This window comes from Microtus ochrogaster, unplaced genomic scaffold, assembly GCF_000317375.1.
Source record: "Microtus ochrogaster isolate Prairie Vole_2 unplaced genomic scaffold, MicOch1.0 UNK89, whole genome shotgun sequence".
In the NCBI taxonomy this organism is placed as follows: domain Eukaryota; kingdom Metazoa; phylum Chordata; class Mammalia; order Rodentia; family Cricetidae; genus Microtus; species Microtus ochrogaster.
In genome coordinates, this window is record NW_004949187.1 from 1,046,563 (window position 1) to 1,059,716 (window position 13,154).

General features: G+C 40.8%; 1 pseudogene; it reads right to left on the minus strand.

Moving 5' to 3' along the window:
• The window catches only part of LOC101985975, a 59,704-nt pseudogene extending 49,567 nt beyond the window's left edge, over nt 1-10,137 (minus strand).
• Nucleotides 10,138-13,154: the final 3,017 nt, after the last annotated feature.

Below are 13,154 nucleotides of genomic sequence, written 5' to 3' on the forward strand. Positions count from 1 at the left end.
CATTCGGAGATAACTCTTATGTGCAAAGGCTTTACCACACTGATTACATTTGCAGGTTTTCTCTCCAGAATGTGTTCTTTTATGCATTCGGAGATGCCTGTTATGTGCAAAGGTTTTCCCACATTGAGTACATTCATAGGGTTTCTCTCCAGTATGAATTCTTTCATGATGCTGAAGACTATAGAAATGTGCACAGGCTTCATCATGTTGAAGACATTCATAGGGTTTCTCTCCAGTATGCATTCTTTCATGCTTTTGAAGATGACTGTGACGTGCAAAGCCTTCACCACATTCATTACATTTGTAGGGTTTCTCTCCAGTATGCGTTCTTTTATGTACTCGGAGACTATTGTGCTGTGAAAAGGCTTTACCGCATTGATAACATACATAGGGCTTCTCTCCAGTATGCGTTCTTCTATGTATTTGGAGACTAGTGGGTTGTGAAAAGGCCTTATCACACTGATTACATCTGTAGGGTTTCTCTCCAGTGTGTGTTATTTTATGTCTTCGGAGACTACTGAGATGTGCAAAGGTTTTACCACACTGCTTACATTCACAGGGTTTCTCTCCAGTGTGTGTTCTTTTATGTATTCGGAGATAACTGTGATGTGCAAAGGCTTTACCACACTGACTACATTGATTGCGTTTTTCTCCAGTAGGAATTCTTTCATGTCTTTGAAGATGACTGTCATATGCAACGGCTTTATCACTTTGAGTATATTCACAGGATTTCACTCCAGTATGATTTCCTTCATGCCTGCAAAAATAATTGGTATATGTAAAAGCTTTACTGAACACATTACACTCATGAATCTTTTTACCTGAATGAATTAATTTTAGAATTTGGTCTTATTGTAAACCCGAATCAGACCTTAGGGTTTTATCACTTTGTTTACACTCACAGTATTCCCCTTCACTAAAGGTTGTTTTGCATCTTTGAAGATACCTGTGATGGTAAGAGCCTTTATGACATGGCTCACAGTTATACAACGTTTATGAGTTTCCAGACATTTGAAGAGAACTGGAAAAAGTTGGAAGTTTGTCACACTGGTTGCATCAGTAAGTTTTCCAATAGTGTGAATCATACCACATTTGCATAGCGAACTAGGACACACAGAAGATTTCCACATTTCTAATACTCATAGGCTATCTTATAGTGTTAGTTTGCTGACATAGTCCCAACAGAGCTGGAAAAACCAATGAATTATAAACTTGTATTTCATTCAACAAGTCTACTCCAAGCGAGGACTACTGTATAGAGGGGATATTGCTTCTCTCCACGCTCACATGGCTTGTATGCAGAGTGACATATGAAATATCAAGTAATGAAAGAATAACTAATGAAAGGGTTCCACACTGCATTCACATCGTTTGTCTTTTGGTTCCTCATAGGCCTGTGGTACAGAAGTTAAGGTGCTCCACAATAATCGTCTTGAAGCTCATAAACTGCCTCTCTCACTGAACTCAGCAAAGTCCCAACAACTCCCATATACTTGTGTATATGGGTAACACTAGCTTTTCAGTGTACTATTTGCTTATTAGAAGATTTTGGACATATATTTATCACCTATTCATTGTGTATACTTTTTGGAATACTGAAGTGGTATGAAATTAAATGGATTGGGACTTTACATGGGGCCATGAGTCAAAAGGTGATCTCTGTTAAGGCGTTGTTTCCTTGTCTTCTTCATATAAGAATGACGTGTAAACACAAATTAGTTCCCTGACATTGAGGCACATGGTTTTGTGATAATTTAACAATCATCACTACACTCAAGTGCTTATTTACACAGGTGCTTTGCCTTAAAACTTCCAGTTCACATTAAAATTTCTTAAAGAGTTACATTTGTATCCACTTGCACATGAAAATTACCTTCCATTTCTTCTAGAAGTTTGACAAGGTTCTTCAATATTATGGTCTCCCGAATTGTAGCCTAAAATATAGTATCAGAAAATGTCTATTATTGGAAATTATGAAAAATTTAAGTAATTATCTTCATTGAACTTTAGAACTCTATATGATTTATTCACCTCATTCTTCCTCTTTCTCAATCAAAATTTCAGAAGAGCATCAATATCCAAGAAGCAGTTGCCCCCTTATTTTAAAAAGTGAAGCAAAATTCATACCTATAGCAGTGAGATTCCTGTAGGTCTCCAGCATCACATCCTTGTAGAGACTCTTCTGGGAGGGATCCAGCAAAGCCCACTCTTCCCGGGTGAAGCCAACATGCACATCATCATAGGTCACTGCATTCTAAAATATCCCATACATGTGTACAAAAGAAAGTGTGATACAAACAGCATTGCAAATGTGTACTTCTTTTACAATATAGTCATATAATTCTGGTGCTTCCCACACTTTATTCCATTACACAGAATTTTAACTGTAATCACCAAGTCACTTTAGAAGGAACCTTAGGAGGTCCACCCCTGTCATTTCTGCACCCTTTGAATGGGATATAGCCTTGCATGAGAAATGCACTAATTACACCAGACTTAATAAGAGAGAGACAAGCAAACAGATCAACAGTACTGAGCACACACACACATTGTATGACCAATTACTAACTAGAAAAAAAAGATGAAAAAATTGGGTGTAATGTCTCATGCCTTTAATCCCAACACTCAGGAAGTAGAAGAAGGTGTATCTCATTGAGTTGGATGCCAGTATGGTCTAAGCAAAGAGTCCCAAGATAGCCAAAGATATATATTAAGACTCTATCACCCTGCAAAAATCAAACAAAAAGAAAGAACTCAGAGATTTTTACTGAAGTTCCTAAAAGATTTATACAGCTCTGTATTCATTTTCTAGAAACCTGAAGTGCCCCAGTTTAAACTGTAGCATTAATAAAAAGTTATTAAAAGGGAATACATGATTAAACAGTTAAAAATGGACAGATAAAATGTTAGCAATGTAAATGTTGATCATAAATAAACAACAAGGAGAGATGTCTCAGTAGCAAAGAGCTTGCATATGGGTGGGTGTAAACAGAGTTCTTGCAGATCATGGCAGCTGGCTAGATTCTGGAGTGTTAGCCCCTGGGCTTTGATCTCCCTTTTGTGACTGTCTCCTTTTGTGTGAGCTACCATTTGTTTGAAGTATGTATATCTTACCTTAGTTCTTCCTAAACGGTTCAAGGTTATGGGATAATCTTTTTGTACACTGTGAAGGTATGTCTCTGCCAAGGCAACTTCTGATTTCTTTAATAAAGAGCTGAAGAGGATAGGTGGGACTTCCGGGCAGAGATAGGAACTCTAGGACAGAATCAGAGAGGCAGAGATTATAGTATGGAGGCGAGGTAACAAGCCACATGGCAGAACATAGATTAATAGAAATGAATGGATTAATCTGAGTTTCAAGAGCAAATTAAGAACAAGTCTAAGTTAAGGCCAAGCTTTCATAATTAATAAGAAGTCCCTATGTCATTATTTTGGAGCTGGTGTGATGGAGGAAGGTCATTGGTTAAGTAATAAAGAAACTGCTTGGCCTCATAGGTTAAAACATAGGTGGGAGGAGTAAACAGAACAGAATGCTGGGAGGAAGAGGAAGTGAGGTAGATGCCTCAGACAGACGCCATAGCTCAGCTCTCGGGGGCACATGCGATGAACCTGCAACCCAGGATGGACGTAGGCTAGAATCTTCCCGGTAAGCACACCTTGGGGTGCTACACACTTTATTAGAAATGGGCTAGTCCAGGTGCGAGAGTTAGCTGAGAAGAGGCCAGATATAATGGGCCAAGCAGTGTTTAAAAGAATACAATTTGTGTGTTGTTATTTCAGGTAAAGCTAGCCGGTGGCGGGAGCTGAGTGGCGGAATGCAACCCGCAGCTCCCACAACACTGGTGGTCCAAAGAAAGTCAATCAATTGTTCAAAGTCTATGTAAAACTTGGTTGTAGAAGTTAGAAAACTGAAAGTTTCTGTGACTGAGAATTGCTTTGACATTTGTCTCCTTTGTAAAGTTTCAGATAAAAAGGTTTCTGTATATGATCAGATGACCTAACAGCCATCTCTACTAAGGCTGACCATGTGGACAACCGCCATTTTTAGTAAGGACAAAAAGATGTGTGTGTGTGTGTGTGTGTGTGTGTGTGTGTGTGTGTGTGTGTAGGGGGAGGGTCTGTGGATGTGCGCACACACGCACACACGTGACTTGGATTTAACTTTTATGTGAAAATGTAAGCTAGCTCCAACACTGTGTGTTTATGTATGTAATTTAAATTCACCTGCTCTTATGTGTGCCAATAACTATTGTTTAGAAAAACATCGTTTACTAAAGTTAAAGAGTAAACTTCTTAGTCCTAATGAGCTCTCTGTTCCTTGTATCTCCTTCTAAACTAAGAAAGCAACAAGTCTCAAATATTTGAGATTGATATGTACTTTTGTATGATGATAAAGTATATGATTAGATCAGTTACAACATACTATATATCTGGCCTAAAACATAATTTATACGTTGATAAAAATTTAAGGTTATAAAATCTATTCAGATTGATAAGGAATAAATGGTCAAGCTCTTTAATTGTAGTCATGCTAAGTACTGATATAATTAACTACAGGGGTAAGCCCTAACTAGTCCCTATATGTTTTCAGAACTATGCTTAAAACAAGTAACTAAAGACAAAGTTTGTTTACTCAGGTATACCCAATAGAAAGTCAGTCCTCAAATGCTCAGAGATCTGCAGAATATGGCATTTAAAATGTTTAATTAAAAAGGTTTTTTGTAATGGAGAGTCAGGACTACTCCTGCAAGCACCCCTATTTCCTCCAAAGAAGACAAATGGGTACAGAAGAACCTCCACCCATAACTTGCTTCATAAGTGGCAGCACGCTTAGCCACTGGGGGGAAAACTGCCTTTCACCTCAACTGCTGCTAAGACTGTGGGCATCAGGACACTGAAAACTCAACTGCCTCAAGTTGCCTAGACAAGGTAGGCAGGTCCTCCCACGAGGAGAAGCCTATGTGACCATCTAGGGCCTTACAAGCCCACCTCGCCAGTTGAAGAAGAACGCTGCTGTGAGACCACTGCCCTCAACAACCATGGAGGACCTGAGATGGCTGTCAAGCAAGTAAGTCTCTGTCATTTTTAATTGCTAACTCAGGTAAAGTTTATCCTCCTCAGAACTCTGATGCTATTTGATGACTAGTAGCTCTGCCAGCTTAACAGCAGCAAGCAAGGTTTCAATTGACTTCTCAGTTCTCTGTGTGAAATTCAGGTCACAGGCCTCACTCTCCTAGAGCTAACTAAGTCCAGACACAATCCATGTCATTACCAGACTCAGAAACGAGATAAACTCACAAAACAAGTGTCAAGATAACTTCTTACCATTCCTTTGTTTAAAGGAACTTTGCAGTGACTGCCCTCAGCAACCAACCTGAGTGTTAAGGTGACGCCATCATGATGGGGAAGGAACAGGTGCTTTAAGGTTCACTTATGGAAAGATAGAAAAGCTTAAGATATGAGGATCTAAGAATGTTTTAGGGTCTAAGAAGGTGTTTTAAGGTGTGCAAATGCGAGTTAATAAGCTGTGTACAAACAAATTATAAAGGTCTGAGGATGAAAAGGCTTAAGTGCTGATAAAAGAATTCAAGACATTAAAAAGAATGCAATATGTTCCAGATTTCTCTCTCATTATGCCACTGTTATACTAAGACTCCAAAAGTTCCCAGTCTTAACATTAATTGCCAAAATCCCGATAAGCCATTAACCTGGCTGAGTACTACCACTATGTGAGTACACCCCCCTTTTCTACAATGTAAATATCAGTACCGATTATAAACAGTGAGAATGCTAATAGGTCTAAAACTTACGTTTCCACAAACTCAAAGTATTCTTGTAAGCTCTGGGGAGTCGACTTGGATCCACCCAAACAAGGCAGATTCACTCCAGATAAGTACCATTCCAGTTTTCCCTGGTCTTGCAATCTCCCTCCCTCAATAACCAGGACCTAAGGAAATTTTCTTACCTAAAATTAACCTTGTCATCTGCTCTGCCAGCACCTCGCCAGGTCCAAGGGGCATAGGACAGTTCCAGAGCCTGGACAGCAGTCAGGCAACCAGACACTCCAGGGCGTGGCAAGCTTCCCTGCTTTCTCACATCCCCCAAGATTTCAACACCCACAAATCAGAAGGAAGCGGTCTTAGGAACTCTGCACCCTCATTCCCCTAACCTGCTATGCCTAACTCCTCTCCTTTTTTTTTAAATAAACAAAAGGGAGGAATATTAGCATCAGGCACACCTGCCCCTGCCCCTTGGGGACCTGGCAGAGTGAGTCACCCTGTGCGCACGGCAGGCAGTACCCTGACCTAGTGTGATCTCTGTGCACATAACTGCGCCCCATCACTTTAAAAGGAGGAACTCCCCCACTTCCTCCTACTCTTTCTCTTCTCTCTCATTCATCTCTTTCCATGGCGCTCTCTCTCTCTCTCTCTCTCTCTCTCTCTCTCTCTCTCTCTCTCACATATGGGGCTGCTCTGTGTGCTCCTTTTCTCTCTTCTCTCTCTCTCTCTCTCTCTCTCTCTCTCTCTCTCTCCCTTCCCTACTCTCTTCCCTTCCCCCAATAAAACTTCCAAAGTAAGCTCTGTCTCCATGGCTCTCACCCACTGTGGGGCTCCTTGAACCTGAACTACCCACTAAGGTTCATTCTGCACTGTTTCATAACGTTTTCTAATAAAAGAAAGAAGTTAAAGATTGCCCTTCCCTTCCTGCCCCCTCTCTGTGGCCCAGACCCCACCTTGGGCTGATAACCCTGCTCAACCAGAGGCCATGCCTGCTGGAAGACTAGGTAGGCTGCACGAAGACCTATCCCACTATCTGCTACCGCAGACGCAATTCTCACAGTTGCCCATAGAACTGGAACAGAAAACCAAGGGTGCCTTCCTCTCACCCTGTCCACACCACCTGTGAATCCCTCAGACCATCCCCACTTGCCTCATCTCTGTATCCCAGGCACCCATTGCTCAGTCACATCTCATGTGCGCCAGAAGATCAGGTAGGTTGTCTGGAGATTTATCATACTGTTAACCCAGACCTGATTTTTGGTTGCCTCAAAACAGGAATAGAACAATAGGATTAGAGATGGCTCAACATATGAAAATCAGTAAATGTAATCCACCATATAAATAAATTGAAAGGAAAAAAAAAGCACAGGATCATCACATTAGACACTGAAAGAGCCTTTGACAAAACACAACACTCATTCATGACAAAAGTCTTGGAGAGATTAGGCATACAAGGGACATACATAAACATAAGAAAGGAAATTTACAGCAAGCCTACAGCCAACATCAAATTAAATGGAGAGAACCTCAAACCAATTTCACTAAAATCAGGAACAGGGAAGGCGGTCCACTCTCTCCATATCTCTTCAATATAGTACTTGAAGTTCTCACTAGAGCAAAAAGACAACTGAAGAAGATTAAGGGGATATAATTTGAAAAGGAAGAAGTCAAAGAATCATTATTTGCAGATGATATGATAGCATATATATGCATATACATATAGCATATGTGTGTATGCATCTATACATTTATACACATATACATATATACACACACATGACCATACAAATTCAACTGCTAAACTCTACAGTCAATAAACACAGCAAAGTGACTGAATACAAGATTAACTCAACAGAAAAAAAAAAAAAACAGAAACCCTTATATGTAAATGATAAATAGGCTGAAAAACAAATCAGAGAAACAGCACCCTTCACAATAGCTTCAAATATTATCAAGCATGTTGGGGTAACTAAAAAAGCAAGTGAAAGACTTGTATAAAGGACCTGTCAGAAAAACCCTATGAAAGTGATTATTGCCTCAGCTAGATTCTCTGTTCTTTCTGCCCTTTATTTTCCACTGCGACCTGTAGTGCAGACAAGATGGCTGGGGCTCTCACATCCATCTGACAAATGACACTGAAGAGTAAAATAGGATGGGAAAAAGAAATGGGCTGACACTGCCTAAGCTGTAATAAGTGCTGTCAGAGTAAGTCCTTGAGAAGATACACTGAGAAGACTGCTGGGTCCGGAGCAATTCTCTCATTTTATGAGAACTCTGTATCCTGTAAACACACATACAGAAAAAGAATGTCTGGGGAACACAGTTTACTCTGATGCTTGTGATGAGGTGGCTTGGGTGTAGGTAATATGGCCAAATGCATCAGAATACATAAATAAGTGTAATTTTATATCAACTATAACAGCATAACATGGCTTTAACTGATTTTTGTAGTGACATTTCATTTGTATTTCAATAAATAAAGTTTGCCTGAAGTTCAGAGAGTAAAACAGCCGCACTGATCAGTCTTACAGACCAGGCAATGGCACCACACATCTTTAACCCCAGTAGCCACACTAATTTAACATAGAAACTGGGTGGTACTGGTGCACTCCTTTATTCCCAGCCCCAGAGAGAGGAATATAAGACAGGAGGAGACAGCTCTCAGTCAGTCTCATTCTGAGATTCCTGGAGGCACGATCACTATTTCCGACTGAGATAGAAGTAAGAGCCAGTGGCTAACTGTTTTGCTTTTCTGACCTTCAGGTTGAACCCCAATTTCTGTCTCTGGGTTCTTATTAATCGTGCTACAGATTTTAACTGCTATCTGTGGGAAATCCCAACCTACTGCTATCAGAGTTTATTTCACATGCTACTACACAGTCCCATGAAACACTCAGATCCACTGTTCAATTCTGGAGCATGTTTGATTTTCACTCTTAGTTTTCTCAAATGAATCAAACTTAGTGGGATATCATTTAAGTGATTATTATTATGAATCTGTGCACTGACCTATTCTGCAGTCCTCTTTCCTGGCTTCGTACATTTTCTCACACCAGTGTCAGATTCGCCCTCACTGCAGTTTGCTAAGTGAGTGATTATGCACAATAGTATCCTTTATCCCTTTACATCTCTGTAAACATTACCATCCACGCGACTTTTTAAAAAGGACATTGGGTATGTTCAATTTGAAGTATAAGTTTAATAATCCAAAGAAAATTCCCAAAGATTTTTAACAGGAAACCTGAAAGTCACACTCCACGTGGAAAACTTGAGAATTTTCAATGGAACTATGAAGAAATAGTAAATACACTAATACAATGTGACTTCTGTGCTTACCACAAATTTACACCAACCAAAAATGTGTGAAGAATATGAATGGAGGGGAAAAGCCAAGAACAAAAGCACAAAAAGACAGTCAAGTTTTCTTCAAAAGACCTCAGGAAACACAGCTAGGAAGACAGTGAACCTGACCAACGCTGCCTACGGTTGAGCTGTATAGAAAGCAAATAAGCAAAGACTTCAACAAAACTCACAAAGATGATTCAAAGTGACCCCGAAACTTTTATATTTCTGACCTTCCAAGTACTGCTCTCTTCCAAACAGCCCCATGCTCTGGAGCGCTCTCTGGAAGTGGAGGGCATCATAAAGGTGGGTTATGGCTCTGCAGCACTTCCCTCTCCTGCCTTTGTGGCTTCAGGCAAACCCCACTCCACTGATGCCCACACACAACAACGACCATCAACTCTACTCTTCTACATCACAGTTTAGCAGTGGAGTGCTACTCTACACAGGAGACACTTTACAAGTTCCACAAAATTATTCCAGAAGGAATAAGGAATAATTTTGTGCACCTAAATGTTCAATGTTAAAAGTGCAGAACTTCTGGAAGATACTAGAGAGATCAGAGCTCTCCGAGTTTGGCAAATCTGCCTTCCACAGAGACAATACACGCACGACAGGAGCCGGCATTTCACAGTGACGTCAAGGATGTTTCTAAGCACAGTCTCGCTCTCAATAACGCGCGCAAACTCGGCCCACGGAGTGAAGTTATTCAGAGGCCCAGCCCAAGGAGTTACAAGGACCACGGAGGACACGCAGGACCGGGCAGGACCAGGCAGGACCACGTTTAACTCTGCAGCTGGCCGCTGGCCCCGACCGAGCCGTGGTAGGACCCACCACAGCTCCCATGGCTCCGGAGGCCGCTCAGGTCGCTCACCATGGCTGACCGCCCCTGCCTGTCTGGGGACGGCAGCCCCTCACTCACCATGGTGCGCTGCCGGACTTGCCGGAGCTCTGCCTGGCCCCAGCTTTCCCCCGGCGGAGACCCCAGCACAGCACCCAAGACAACTTCCGCCTTCCTCAGCACACCGGACAACTTCCGCTTTCCTCAGCAGTGGATCTGAGCCAGAAGCTCAGTGCCCGGAAGAACCCTCCCACATGACTGACAGATCTGTTGGAGACCATGATTGGCTAATGAGGCCTGAGTGACAAGAATACTTGTGGGGGGGGGGGGGCTGGAGAATTGAAAGGACCCAGCACAAGGGTTCCTGATCCTGGCTCTCACACTTAGCCCAAACCTATCCCAGATTGGATACAGATTTCAGCCATTTACAACAGCAAGTTTCAGGTTAATATAAACCAATCAATTCAGTTTTAAAAGGAAGTGGACAAATTCAGACACTATTACATAGAAGGAACACAGGGTATCTCAAGAACATTATAAACAAAGTACACAGTGCCTTTGTAACCAAAAACCACAGCCCCATGTATGAAAAGGGTTGCATAATCAGGATCTGAAGCAACCCTTTCCCAAAGGCCTGGTTCCATACCATAAACAGCTCTCCCAACAAATTCTAGGTTTTGGAGAAGATCTGTTTTTGCTCTATACATCAGGGCCTTAGAGAAACTTCCCAAAGCCTGGGCAGGTTGCCAAACTCAGTTAGGTCTAATTTATCAAGTATCTTCCAAAAGTTTTGCACTTTGCATTTGACATTTAAGAGTAAGATTCATTGGCAGCTAATTTTGCGGAGGTTGTAAATGTCATCTTATGAACTGGGTAACACTCCATAGTAAGCTTTAATGTAGAAGAGTAGACCTGTGGATAGGAAGGATTTACCAATGCTTGGGGGTTAGTAAGCCACAAAAAGGAGAATTTAGCTAAGGGGTGGTGCCTCTAAAACACCCTCTTAATGAATAGTATGCTAACAAGGCTTGTTAGAGATTAGTGTGCTAGGATGTAAATGTTTATTTACCTTTTAAGTTAAAACACCTAATGGGGTGTTCATCCACAGAGAGTATAGAGAGACCCTCTGTGTAAAGATCTCTCTCTAGGAAACTGGAAAATCGTAGTTTTAAGAGCAATTTCTTAGTTGTATTGTACTAGATGCTCTACACATCCACTCAATGATGTTTTATTATGCATTTGCTGTTTCTTTGTATTGTCTACAAACACCCATGAAAAAAGCATGGTAATAGTAGTGATGCCATGTAGTATGTGAAGACTGTCTTGTGTTTTCTTTAAGTACCTAAGAAATATATATTATAATATCTTATTATATATAGTTTCTATTTAGGTTTCTTTTATTTAGTTGTTGTTGCTTAGTACTATAGTAAGACAAACAACTGGCACCTTCATGTGAACGGCTGTGCCTGCCTACAAAAGATGACCACCACTAGATTTGCTGACTGTTGATATTCCATCATAGATGGGGGTATCCTCTCCTTCTGAGTGCACAGACTCTTTCCCAGACAACTGTGAGCAACTCAGTTCTAATGACATGTGACCCTGTCATTTAATGGAGAAGCTAGAGTTCATAGTCTGGGAAAGACTTGGGAGGACGTGGGTTCCGCATATGCGCCTATAAGAAAGCCATCTGTAAAAGAGGGAATTTACCTTGAGTGCCTTCATGCTTACCTCTTTTGTACACTGAGAGATGTAATGTAATGCTAGAGTACATTGGCAGTGGAAGAATAGGGAGGAGCTGAGTTCCACATATGCAAATTTATGAAAGCCATTGTACATCAATGGACACATCCCTAGTGGTTGAGACATTCCTTTCTGGCTGCTTTCGGGTATCTGTCTTAGTTAGAGTTTCAGTTGCTGTGGAGAGACACCACAATTATGGTGACTCTTATAAAGGAAAACATTTCATTGGGGCTGGCTTACAGTTTCAGAGGGTTTGATCCATTATCATCATGGTGGGAAGCATGGTGCTGTGCAGGCAGATGTGCTGGAAAAAGAGGTGAGAGTTCTATATACAGATCAGCAGGCAGCAGGAAGTGCCTGTGACACACTTCCTGCAACAAGGCCACACCTTGAAATAAGCAGTCAGACATTCTGCAGGATCCAGAAGAAAGCAACTGTTGAACTTTGCCAGTACAAAGCAGAACAGATCTTCAAATTTCGTGCTTCATGCAAAAGTATGCCAGATACTATAGGCCTGTAAGCTGCAGATGGGTGCTGCAATGATACAAAAGAACTTTGGTAACTGTCCAGGCAGCAAGATGTCTCTGTCAATTCTAGAGCTTCGGAAGTTGCTTAATTGCGTGTTCTCTTTACTTAGGTAATATTACATCCTATATAGGGTCTTTGATGGAGTTGAAGACAGATAGCTTTAGTTACAGGTTTCCTTAGCTATACTAAAAGATAAATTAGATATAAAACATCAGACTCACAAAGAAATAATGTAATTGTACTTCTTGCTTGATACCTGTTTTGTTATATATAATTTTACTGTGTTAAAGTTAAAACTTTCCTTTTTATTTAGATAGAAAAGGAGAGATGATATATGTATGATATGAATATATTTTATTGCAGTTGTTTAATAAAGACGAGGTTTTGGCCTATGGCAGGGCAGAATACACCTAGGCAGGAAAACTAAACTGAATACAGAGAGAAAGAAGGCAGAGTCAGGCAGATGCCATGTACCTGCCAAAGGAGAAAGATGCCAGCCAACCACTGAAGAAATAAGACATGTAAAAAATGAAGTAACATCACAGCCTCATGGTGATACACAGATTGACAGAAGTGGGTTAATTTAAGACATAAGAGCTAGCTAGGAATATGCTCGAGTCACTGGCCAAACAGTGTTGTAATTAATATAGTTTTGTGTGATTATTCAAGTCTTGGGGCTGGGACACATAATAAGCACACTTTCCTTTTACAAAGATCAACTATTTCAAAGACTGGCTAAAATGTATGTAAATCAAAAGTGAGTTATGTTGAAATATTATACAGTAATTAAAAGTATCAAACTGGTATAAAACTGATATTCTGGGTATTTAATAATCATACTTGGAGGATAGTCTAATGAGGTTAGAGGGACTAAAGGAGAGAATCTCTCTTTCCTTTCTCTACAAGGTCAATAAGGTCCC